Source organism: Carcharodon carcharias, chromosome 15 (assembly GCF_017639515.1).
Source record: "Carcharodon carcharias isolate sCarCar2 chromosome 15, sCarCar2.pri, whole genome shotgun sequence".
Classification (NCBI taxonomy): Eukaryota; Metazoa; Chordata; class Chondrichthyes; order Lamniformes; family Lamnidae; genus Carcharodon; species Carcharodon carcharias.
This window is the reverse complement of record NC_054481.1, coordinates 109,306,918-109,318,478: the sequence shown is the minus strand read 5'-3', so window position 1 is coordinate 109,318,478 and position 11,561 is coordinate 109,306,918.

Below are 11,561 nucleotides of genomic sequence, written 5' to 3'. Positions count from 1 at the left end.
CACTGTTCCTAGTTTTGCATAATTTAAATAATACTCAAATCTACGCTTACTTTTGGTTCAAGATAGATGATTTCATTCCTACCTACACTGAACTCAACGTGCTACAGTTTTGTCAACTCACTTAATCTACCAGTATCCCCAGTAATTTTTATGCTCCCATTTATACTGCATACTATACCACCAATTATTTTGTCATTGGCAAGCCTGGATATATGGCTTTCTATTGTGTTACCTAAGTCATTAATAAACAGTGAACAGTTGAGGCCCCAGCATAGATCCTTGAGGGACACCATTAGTCATTTCTTTCCAATTTGAGTACATAATCATTAACCATTACTCCCTGTTTCTAACTTTTGATCAGTCACCTGACCAGGTCAATAAGTTGCCTTCAATTCCAGGAGCTTTAATTTTAGCTAACTTCTTTAGAACCTTTTTGAATATCTTTTAAAAAGCAGTGGCACTACATCCAAGATCTTTCTAAAAAGTTCTTTTGAAGCACCATTTCAGGTGTACAGGTGATGCTGCAGTATTTCAAGACTCCAGTTCATTATGTTTTGACAGTTGTAATGATGACTGAAAATGTGAAATCCTGTCAAACAGCTTCAAATATCTTTAACCCACTCCCCAGAAACTACTGTACCTTTTCACTGGTTGCTCTGTCCAGCTACCATCCAAAGGAAATCCTCGAGGCTCTGTACCCTATCAAACAAAAGAAATCAAATCAAGCTGTTCAAAGTCACATTTACACATTACATCAAGATCACAAATATTTGCAGATAATGTAGCACACGTTTCATGTGCTTCAACACATCAGATGAACAGCCACTTTCCTTTCCCCTTTTTTCTGTCAGTTACCTTCCCACGAAGCTGAAAATATTTCTTTTTAAATTAAGAGAATGCTTTTGTACAGAGCCATTGTATCCTTAGCTAAATTTGAACACTTTGTACTGATTATTAATTTTCTGCTAGATGTGTTTTTAAGAGCTAAAGACTAGAAATGATTGCATTTTCCATGTTGTTTTTATGTTTAACAGTATTAAGTCCACCATCAGAGCTCAGGATGCTTTTCCAAGTGTATTGCTACTAATAACACTGACTCTTTAAAGGCGCTGCAGCCGTCTACCAGCCAGGCTGTCTTGCTTCCACTCACCCACAATATAACCTAAATTTGATATGGTGACTCAGATAAACCATGCAGTCTGCAATTCAGCTTATAAATCCTTGTTAGCTCTAAATTTCAAGATCTTGAACCCAATTAAAATGTTTGGGCATCAACTAGGGGCCTGGAACATTCATTTGATCTGTAATCTGACACCTACATTGCTCCATTTAGTAAGAAGTGTACACATTTATTTTGGTTTAGTTAACTGTTCCCTTGTTTCTTGAGACTAAACTTTAAAAAAAGTTATTTTGTTCGAAGACCAAATTGTCCAATTCATATCTCTACTTCATTGGCTCTGTCATTCTATTTCCTACATCAATCAAAGTAGATAATTGTATTCAATTCTGGGCAGCAACCTTTAGGGAGAATGTCAAGGCCTAAAGGGGATGCAGTGGACTCGAATGATACCAGGGGTGCGGTACTTCAGTTATCTGGAGAGAGACTAGAGATGGCATTGCTCAGAGCAGAGAAGACTAAAGGGACATTTAATAAATCAAGAAAGGTTTTGATCAAGGAAAAACCTTTTTTCCAGTTGCAGAAGGGTTGATAGCCAGAGAGCACAGACTTAAAGGTAACAGGTAAAAGAATCAGAGGTAACACAGGAACATGGGAGCAGGAGTAGGCCATTCAGCCCATCAAACTGCCATTCAAACAGATCATGGCTGATTATCGACCTCTACACCATTTTCCCCCACTATTCCCATATCCCTTGATGTCATTCCAGAAATCTATCAATTTCTATTTTGAACATGCTCAACGATTGAATCTCCACTGCCCTCTGGGGAAGAGAATTCCAAAGATTCACCACCCTCCTCCTCACCTCAGTCTTAAATTGTCTGCCCCTTAATCTGATACTGTGGATCCAGGTTCTAGACTCACCAGCCAGGGGGAACATCCTATCCACATCTAACCTGTCAAATGAAGTTATTTTTACACAGTGGGTTGGTATGATCTTCAATGCACTGCCTTAAAGAGTGCTCTATCACAAAACCTTATCACCTGATGCTTCCAGCGGATTCAGCAATAACACAGCCTAGTACATAACTTAAATTTGTTTAATTTGGTAGTGAAGGATTCAATGTTTGAAGGGGTAGTGAATTCTTCCAGCACATGGTCAGCAATGAAGCAGCTTTTTAGGACAGCTTCATGGCTCTACTATATATTCATTGCAAACTTCTTACCTGCAGCTGCTGGCTGTCTCTCAGTGAAGAGGTTTTCAGGGACTGGTCTGTAGGAACATTGCTCACTAAAGCTTCCATTAGCTTCGGCCTATGCTCCCAGGTGCAAGAATGGCTGCGGTTTTCAGATTTCAAATTGAAGATCTCTCCCTTCAGGGAGGTGTATTTTTTAGAATAACCCGTGGCTGGTCTAATTCTCTGTGTCCTGCTTCCAATCCCTGCAGACCTCAGATCAGACTTATCCTCTTCCTGTGCCTTGCTGTAGTGATTTTCTGGAGAAGAATTGTTCTCACGTGTCTGAGGGATACCTGGAATAGCTAGGCACTCAGCAGCATCTTGTATCCACAAATCATTTGGAGCTCTGTGCTGTTTGGTGTAAGTGTTAACAATGTTGACACAGTAACTGGACTTGGCCCGAAATTTCATGCTGGAGTGCAGATGATGATCTGAGTACTTATCTGATAAATCTTTCCTATTTTCCACAGTGTTCAAGAAAGGATCTTCGATACCTGGCTGTTTTCCATCTACTGATACTTTCTGATTAGCCTGTATTTCAGACACATGGTCTGTTAAGTTTATTGACTTTATGGGAAAGTTATACAGAAGGTCTGCATTTCTTTGACACAAAGCACTGTGAGAGTGATGTAAATCCTTTGTGTCCTTGTCAGGTAAGGTTAACGAGCCTGTCAATGACATTGCCCTTCCATTAGTGGTGGTAAACTGAGAGGGACTGTGATAGTCATCTATCGAAGCCTCTGTTCCTGTACAGGTCATGCAATTGTCAGCCTTCTCATATCTGCTGCAAACACAAGTTGACCCAGACAGACACACCTGATGCTTGGTGCTTGAACATTCTAGACATGCATCCCACACAGGATATGAGCATTTACAGTTATTATTTACAAGAGAGGGGTCACAGTTCGGTATTGTTGGAACATTTTGGTGTTTCCAAACATTTGAATATGCTTTTCCTGACCATTCACCTCTTTCATCTCCATTAGGCAAATTTACATAGTTACAAGGACAATGAGTCAAAAACCTTAATGGACTGATACTTGCAGTTTCGCTCAAACCATGCTTTGCCTTGCAGTTGCTATCACCCAAGCTGAGCATCGAGCGATGTAGGCTTGCAGATGTTTGGGATGATTTCAGAATGGAGTGCAAGGTGTTGGACCGTCCATCCAAGGATGGTCCATAGACATTCACAAGACCTTCCAGAGTAACTGGACGATTGGGAGAACCAAGAGTCAATGAATCATAGTGACTCTCAGAGACCTTTAAGTGACTGTCACCAGTCTCCTGACCGCTTAACTGCATTGGAGATAAATTCTCTTCCTCGTGGAAAAAGTATTTTTTCTTCTTCTTGCTTGCTCCAGTCTTAACCTCATCAAAGCTCTTACTGGAATCGATGCCAATAAGTGTACCTGAATCCCATAAATAACGTTTCTGTTCTCTCACTAAATGTTTGGACTCCACAAGAGAAATAGAGTTAGATCTGTCTCTATCATTGAATGAATCACTGGAGCTATGCTTCTGTCGGTGGTACTCTACATTGGACTGCTGTTTGTGCCTTGAAACTGCTGCCAGCATTAAAGGTTTGATTGGCTGCCTGAGGCTTTGAGAGGTGTAGGCCAAGTTGGTTTGTACCAGTCGCTGGCTGTGTATCTCCTTCCTGAAGCCCACATGTTTTGTACTGTGTCTAGCACCGTTCTCTAAACAGGGTCTCTCCACACTTTGTCTGCATGTTGTGATCACGGGTGAACTATGATAAAGTTCAGCTGTTAATCCATGACTCTCGGCACAGTCTCTCATCGTCAGATTCTCCTGGACCTTTTTGTAATCTAGAAAACATAAATAGGTTTGAAAACACTAATGAAACATACCCAGAGAAAGAACAAGTTTCAAACTGAAGAATATCAGCATACATTTTATAGTCTTTTAAATTAAATCACTTGTTGAGAGCCTAGCATAATCATCAAGTTCAGAGCACTTTCAGATAAGGAAATCTGGAATATGCTTAATATGCATTTTTCCATACTTCTCCCTCAAATGGATTAGAAACAGGCCCAAACAAATCAGAGCTACAGCGAAGTCCTGAGTTAGCCAATAACACAGCAAGCCATCAGAGAACACTATTTGCACGGATTACTGGTGAGTCTCAGGAAATAAAACCTTCAACATCATCACTGTGATAATTCAACAACGCCCTTAAATTTAATCAAAAGCTGTACCTCACAGTTAATTTGCTCTATTGAAATAGAGAGAAGCTCTGCCTAAGCTCAGCAATTAATTCCAGGAAACTGAAATGGGAGAGAAATTGGGGAAAATGATATTGAATCAGAACATGGCCTTCCACTCTGAAGCCTCAAGGTGCTGAATCTTGCTGGACCATGAGTTCCATGAGTCGACAGTACCTGTCCCATTGCCTTTACTTCATGGCTGAAGCTGGAGAGTGAATGTCAGTGTGATAGTTAAGCATAAAAAGGATCACAACTGAGCATAGTTTTGTCCTCACCCGATGTCCTAACAATAGTCTAAATAAGGACCACGGGCTAAACATCAGGAACAGGACCCTTGTCTGGTTTTCCTTTCAGTCCAGGGTGCTTCAGCCAACTGTACCATGAGATTACCTAACTGCAGCACAAACCAGGGGTTGAAGCTCAGATCATTTGATCTGTGTGACTCATTACCTACCAGGTGGTGTATTTAACCACACTGTCATTGAAGGGACAACTTTGTCTAAAATCATCAAGATCAACTCCATTCCATATGAACAATTTATCCATTTCTTTATCCATTCCCAAATCTGCCCAGAAAGAATCCTTGTCTCCTGCTGTCATTACCAAAATAGCCAATGGCCCAGAATTTCTTGAAACTTTTTGGCTTAACAACAGCACGGTACAGAATTTTTCATGAGAATATAACTTGCACATTACCTTATGCATGGTTTTATCAATATGTGCAAATTTCAATCAATTGCTCCATCTCCACAGTATGTTTGGCGAAACTTCGCTCTTCTCACCCTCTCTCTCCCTACCCTCTTGTCACACCTCCTGCACTTCCTCCTCACACTCTCCTTTCTCACATTTCTCACTAACAGTGGTTTCATTCAGTTAAATTCTCAGAGTCTGCAAAAAAAGGGGGAATTTGAAGGTAAAGGATAATAAAGAAAACAATGAAGAGGCTGCTAGCCCAAGTGTTGAGCACCTGATATCCATCTCCGGGATTTCAAGCTCCAGGCTGCCGGGCTTTTTACAGTTTCAACCCTGCTGTAAGACAAAGTACATGTTGAACAACGGTGCTTTGTGTGCAGGACTGATAAATTGGTACTGTCTGGTTGCAGTAGCTCAAAGCATGCATTATGTTTCAAGTGTGCAGGACACTCTGTGCCACAAGCACTATGGAACTGGTCTTTCTCCCTGCTGTGAAAAGCTATGGGTGACCAATGAACAAGTGAACGATGAAAAAAAAATTATTTGAATCACTTTTTAAAAAATCAGTCAAACAAACTCAGAGAACTGAAAATCCACACTGAATGACAATCTGCACACACAACACAGAACATCACAAGACCTATAACTGCAGTTTATAGCTTCTAATTCAGGCTGCAGACATTACACATGCATTTAACAGTTACATACGGTACATTGTCGTTCAGCTGCTTCTTCCCTTCTGTTGGCTGGTGGCCCTAATAGAAACGTTTGAAAGAAACATTATCAATTTTTGTGACAGAACAAAACTGGAAATAAAATGCCTTGCTGCTTATGATCATTGCACAGCACAGCTCCTCTCCCTGTAATTCAAACTCTTTGCCTGAATCTTAAGGATTCTTAAGGACTGTGAATTGTAACAAGGGTCAGTCCTGGGCATTGTGTTTCTTTACATGCCAAGCCTTCAACTGTAATGTGCTTAGCCCAATTATAGCACAAGTAGCTCACAGACCAGTTTGTCTGCTAATCCAACCTGACATCTGTCGCACATGACACAATAAATTTGCTACACAGGCATAAAGTACACTGTGTGCCTCAAACCCTCTCTTTACCACCACTCCTCCTTATGACACTTTTTCCTTCATTTTCCTCGCATACATGATGGACCCCACCCAGCATAAGGAGTTACTGGATCACAGTGACGCTGATACCTCATTTTGCAGCTCAGTTGTACAGCTAAGTTCAAGGTATTGTTTCCCCCTTCCTGTCACAAACCTGCCAGTCCTCCCATCCTAATCCTCCCTCCATCTCACCCCCTCCTCATGTACCCCCTTCATTCCTTCATTCCCACTCTACCCATCATCCCATCCACTCCCCATTCTCTCCCTCATTGTTTCCCTCTTCTCATCATCAACCCCCCGCCATTCCCTTCCAATTCATTTCCCCATCCTCTCCCTTTCATCCCCTATCCCATCCTTCATCCCCAATCCCCTCCTTCTTCATCCCCAATCCCCTCCTCCTTCATCCCCAATCCCCTCCTCCTTCATCTCCTATCCCTGCCCCTTCATCCACTATCCCCGCCCCTTCATCCCCTATCCCCACACCTTCATCACTATCACCTACCCCTTCATTCCCTATCCCCTCCCCCTTCATCCTTTTCATCCCCATTCTGCTCTGCCATCACCCACCCTCATCCTAATCCACTTTCCCTCATCCAAAACCACATTTCCTCATCCTCCCTCATTTCCCTCCCAAGCCCCTCATCAAACTCCTTTTCCCTACCCCTGCCCCTTCTCCCCAATCTCCTTCCTCTCACCTCCACCCCAATCCGTCTATCTCCTCCCTCAAGCCACATCCCAAATCCCCCATCTGCTCCCTCTCACCATCACCCAAATCCCTTCCCATTTCTTACTCCTCACCTCCTCCCAAATCCCTTCCAACTCCTCCCTCTCACCTCCTGCCCAACACCCATCTCCTCCCCAATCCATCAACTCCTCCCTTTATCTTCCTCCCAAATCCTCCCACTCACCTCCTCCCAAATCTTTACAGCTCCTCCTCACACCTGCCCCCCAATCCCGCATTTCCTCCCTCATTCCTCCCCAATCCATTCATCTCCTTCCTCACACCTCTTCCCCAATTCCACCATCTCTTCCACAAACCCCCTTAATTTCCTCACCTCCCTAAACCCCATCTCCTCCCTCCTATCTCCCATCTCCTTCCAATCTTCCTAATCACCCCTACCTTCTCCCCAAACCCTCCCACCTCCTCCTCAATCCCCCATCTGCACCCCTCACCATCTTCAAATTGCCCATCTCTTCTATCCCACCTCTTCCCCAATTTGCCCATCTATTCCTCAATCCTCCCAAACCCCCATCTCCTCTTCAATCCATCCACCTCACCTTCTCCCCAATCCTACCTACTCAATCGTCCTCCCACTCACCTCCTCCCCAATCCCCATCCCCTCCCTCTCACCATCGTCACAGATGCCCAACTCAGCCCTCTCAATTCCTCCCCATCCTCCTATTTCCTCCCGTTCATCTCCTCCCCATCCCCCAACACCGCCCCATCCCATCCATTTCCTCACTTTCATCTCCTCCCCAACCCCAGCTCTTCCCCAATCCACCAATCTCCTCCCTCCTACTTCCTCCCCAATTCCCCCATCTCCTCCCTCCCACCCCTCACCAATTTCTCCCACCTCTTCCCTCCAGCCCCCACCCCAATCCCCCCCACCCACTCCACAAGCCCCCCACCTCCTCCTCCTCCTTCCCACCCCCTCCACAATCCCCCACCTCCTCCCTCCCAACCCCTCCCCAATATCCCATCTCCTCTCACTCGCCTCCCCAATCCCATCTCCTCCCACTCCCGTATCCCCCGCATCTCCTCCTGCTCCCCTCCCCAATCCCCCCGTCTCCTCCCGCTCCCCCCATCCCCTCATCTCCTCCCACTCCCCTCCCCAAGCCCCCCATCACCCACTCCCCTCCCTTCCCCAATCTCCGCATCTCCTCCTGCTCCCTTGCCCTGTCTCCCCATCTCCTTCCGCTCCTTCCCCCAGTCTCCCCGTCTCCTCCCGCTCCCTTCCCCAATCCCACCGTCTCCTCCCGCTCCTTTCCCCAGTCTCCCCATCTCCTCCCGCTCCCTTCCCCAGTCTCCCCGTCTCCTCCCGCTCCCTTCCCCAGTCTCCCCGTCTCCTCCCGCTCCCTTCCCCAGTCTCCCCGTCTCCTCCCGCTCCCTTCCCCAGTCTCCCCGTCTCCTCCCGCTCCCTTCCCCAGTCTCCCCGTCTCCTCCCGCTCCCTTCCCCAGTCTCCCCGTCTCCTCCCGCTCCCTTCCCCAGTCTCCCCGTCTCCTCCCGCTCCCTTCCCCAGTCTCCCCGTCTCCTCCCGCTCCCTTCCCCAGTCTCCCCGTCTCCTCCCGCTCCCTTCCCCAGTCTCCCCGTCTCCTCCCGCTCCCTTCCCCAGTCTCCCCGTCTCCTCCCGCTCCCTTCCCCAGTCTCCCCGTCTCCTCCCGCTCCCTTCCCCAGTCTCCCCGTCTCCTCCCGCTCCCTTCCCCAGTCTCCCCGTCTCCTCCCGCTCCCTTCCCCAGTCTCCCCGTCTTCTCCCGCTCCCTTCCCCAGTCTCCCCATCCCCTCCCTTCCCCAATCTCCCCATCCCCTCCCGCTCCCTTCCCCAGTCTCCCCATCCCCTTCCGCTCCCTTCCCCTATCTCCCCATCCCCTCCCGCTCCCTCCCCCAATCCCCCCATCTCCTCCCACTCCCCTCTCCAATCCCCTATCTCCTCCTGCTCCCCTCCCCAAGCCCACTCCCTTCCCCAATCTCCCCCTCTCCTCCCGCTCCCTTCCCCAGTCTCCCCAACTCCTCCTGCTCCCTTCCCCAATCTCCACCTGCTCCCCTCCCCAATTGCCCTATCTCCTCCTTTTCCCTCCCCAATCCCCCATGTCCTCCCTCCCCCCACAATCCCCACACGTCCTCCCCGTCCTCTCCCTTCCCCAATCCCCCATCTCCCCTCTCCAATCACCCCTCCTAATTCCCCCATCTCCCCTCCCCAATCACACCTCCTAATTCCCCCATCTCCCCTCCCCAATCACCCCTCCTAATTCCCCCATCTCCTCCCTCTCCCCCATCTCATGTCGCACTTTCTCACCATTTCCCCCAACCCCTCCCCAAAGCACCCATTTCCCTCCCACCTCCTCCTCATTACATCTATCTCCTCCCTCCCAGTTCCTCCCTAATCAACCCCATCTCCTCCCTCCCACCCCCTCCCCAAGTCCCCATCTCCCATCCCCAATCACCCCTCCCAATTCCCCCATCTCCTCCCTTTCCCCCCATCTCATGTCGCACTTCCTCACCGTTTCCCCCAACCCCTCCCTCCAACCTCTCCCCAAAGCACCCATTTCCCTCCCACCTACTCCCCATTACATCCATCTCCTCCCTCCCAGTTCCTCCCTAATCAACCCCATCTCCTCCCTGCCACCCGCTCCCCAAGCCCCCCATTTCCTTCCTCCCACCTCCAACCCAATTCCCCCACCTCCTCCCTCCCTTCCTCCCTCTCACCTCCTCCCCAATCAGCCCAATCTCCTCCCTCCCACTCCCTCCCAATGCTCCCATCTCATGCCTTCCATCCCATCCCCAATTCCCCCAGTCATACATCCCACCCCAGCCCATCTCCAATCCCTCATCTCCTCTCTCCCATCTCCTCACCAATTCCCCCATCGCCTCCATTCCAATCCCTTCCCCAATGGCCCTATCTCCTCCCCAATCACTCCATCTCCTCCCACTCCATTCCCCAATCCCCCATCACCTTCCTCCCACCACCACAATGACCTCGCCTCCTCCCTCCCACCCCGTCCCTTTCACCTCCTCCCCAATCAGCCCAAACTCCTCCCTCCCACTCCCTCCCCAATCCCATCTCATGCCTCCCACCCCCTCCCTAATCCCCCATCTTCTCCCTTCTATCCCCTCCCCAATTCCCCCATCTCCTCCCTTCCATCCCCTCCCTAATTCCATTTCCCCCACCTACTCCCTTCCATCCCCCTCCCTTCCATCCCCTCCCCAATTCCCCCATCTCCTCCCTCTCACCTCCTCAATCGCTCCATCTCCTTCCTTTCAACTTCTCCCCAAGCCCATCTCCTCCTCAAACCTCCTTAACTCTCCTCCTCTTCAATCCCCATCTCCTCCCTCCCCCCCAATCCTCCCTCTCACCACCTTCCCAATCCCCCATCTCTTCTATCCCACCTCTTCCCCAGTTTGCCCACCTATTCCTCAATCCTCCCCCAATCCCCTCTTCAATCCCCCCACCTCTTCCTCAATCCCGCCACCTCTTCCTCAATCTCCCTCCCTCTCACCTCTTCCCCATTCTCCCCAACCTCCCCTCCCTCTCACCCCATTCCCACCTTGCCGGTTGCCCGTGGCTTTCCATTTGACGGCTGAGCTTCTCCAGATCTCGCGAGAGCTCGGAACGGCGTTTCCAGGAGTCGCAGCGGCGGAGGCGGGGCCTCAGGATCACCCCGCCCCCTACAGGCATTGCTGGGTAATGGCAATTCATCTGATCAGTCTGAACTCTAACCCAAGGTAAATAATGCGTTCAATAAAAAGGAACAGCGATTGTGGATACTTTGAAAGACAGCAGAGAGATTCATTGATGCAATAGGTTAAACATTGACATTTCACCTTCTGCAATGAACTGAATGCTCTGGGGAAATCTCAGTATTCATCCCACTTCAGTAAACGACCTGGAGGTTTCATGGGTCAGGGCAGAACCTGCTTTATTTTGCATGTTGCCGGCTATAAAATTCTTATTTTCAATCCCAGTGCACGGCCAGATGACCTTGAATCAAGATACAGAGCGTCCATCGCTTGATTTGAAGCTTTGTGTAGCCAGTGGATAAGTGGACAGGGCTGGACACCAGAATGAAACCGCTATTTATGCGCACAGAGGCTTTTAGTTAGGTCACTTGCTCTAGTTTATTGGTGGGGAGGCAGCTACAGAAACTTCTCCCCGAGGGATTGGGCTCACCTACTTTCATCACATCAGCCTAGGCAAAGTCAAACCATCATGTATATGAGGAGGGAGTGCTTGATGTAGATATTGGGCACTCAAACTATCTGCGTTATGTACATCCAACCTTCTTCCCTCCCCATGGAAAACACTTTATCCTCTTAACTTGTTTTGACTCTGCTAGAAACCCTCACCAATGTGCACAAGGTGCAACTGGAGTTATGCAACCTTCCATTCTCTGAACCAACCCTCATTGTGTGGTACACAAAAGTTGGTCAAATACAAAACAGAGGAAAAGCAA